Consider the following 608-nt stretch of genomic DNA (forward strand, 5'->3'; position numbering starts at 1 on the left):
TATATGCGTGTGTGTATAGCAAACAGCTATTGACGTATAATTTAGAAGCAGGTACGTAATAATGGAGTATATTTCAATCTAAAACGCGATATTGTAAAGGATCGAGCAAACGATAACGGGCTCTTGATTACCGCGCATTAGTAACCGAGGGCACGTTTACTATAAATATGCTCACTATACCACAATCGTATGCTATTATACGTATATATAATACGCATAATGTTTTACAATGATGGTCATTGTTACATAAAGGCGCTAACAACCTCCAGATAGTATGCGCACATGTAATAAGTATATGTATACCAATAAGCGTTGTGTGCAAATACCTATATAATCGTAGTGAGTAAAGCTACAGAAAAGTACAATTGTAAAATACAATTTAATTAACAGCGCGGCACGTTGTCATCCTTATGTTGTTCATGCGACCATATTGGCCGAGATACGAAACAAATTTAATTCTCTTTCGGCGCTCTCTGTTAAGAGACAGATGGCGGACGTGACGCGGAAATTAACATTATAAATACCTAGGGTAGTTAATGATTAAAGCCGACGGAACTGCTGGGTATATATATATATTATATATATAATATGATAAAATATCACCTTTA

This window comes from Acyrthosiphon pisum, chromosome A1, assembly GCF_005508785.2.
Source record: "Acyrthosiphon pisum isolate AL4f chromosome A1, pea_aphid_22Mar2018_4r6ur, whole genome shotgun sequence".
NCBI classification, from domain to species: Eukaryota; Metazoa; Arthropoda; class Insecta; order Hemiptera; family Aphididae; genus Acyrthosiphon; species Acyrthosiphon pisum.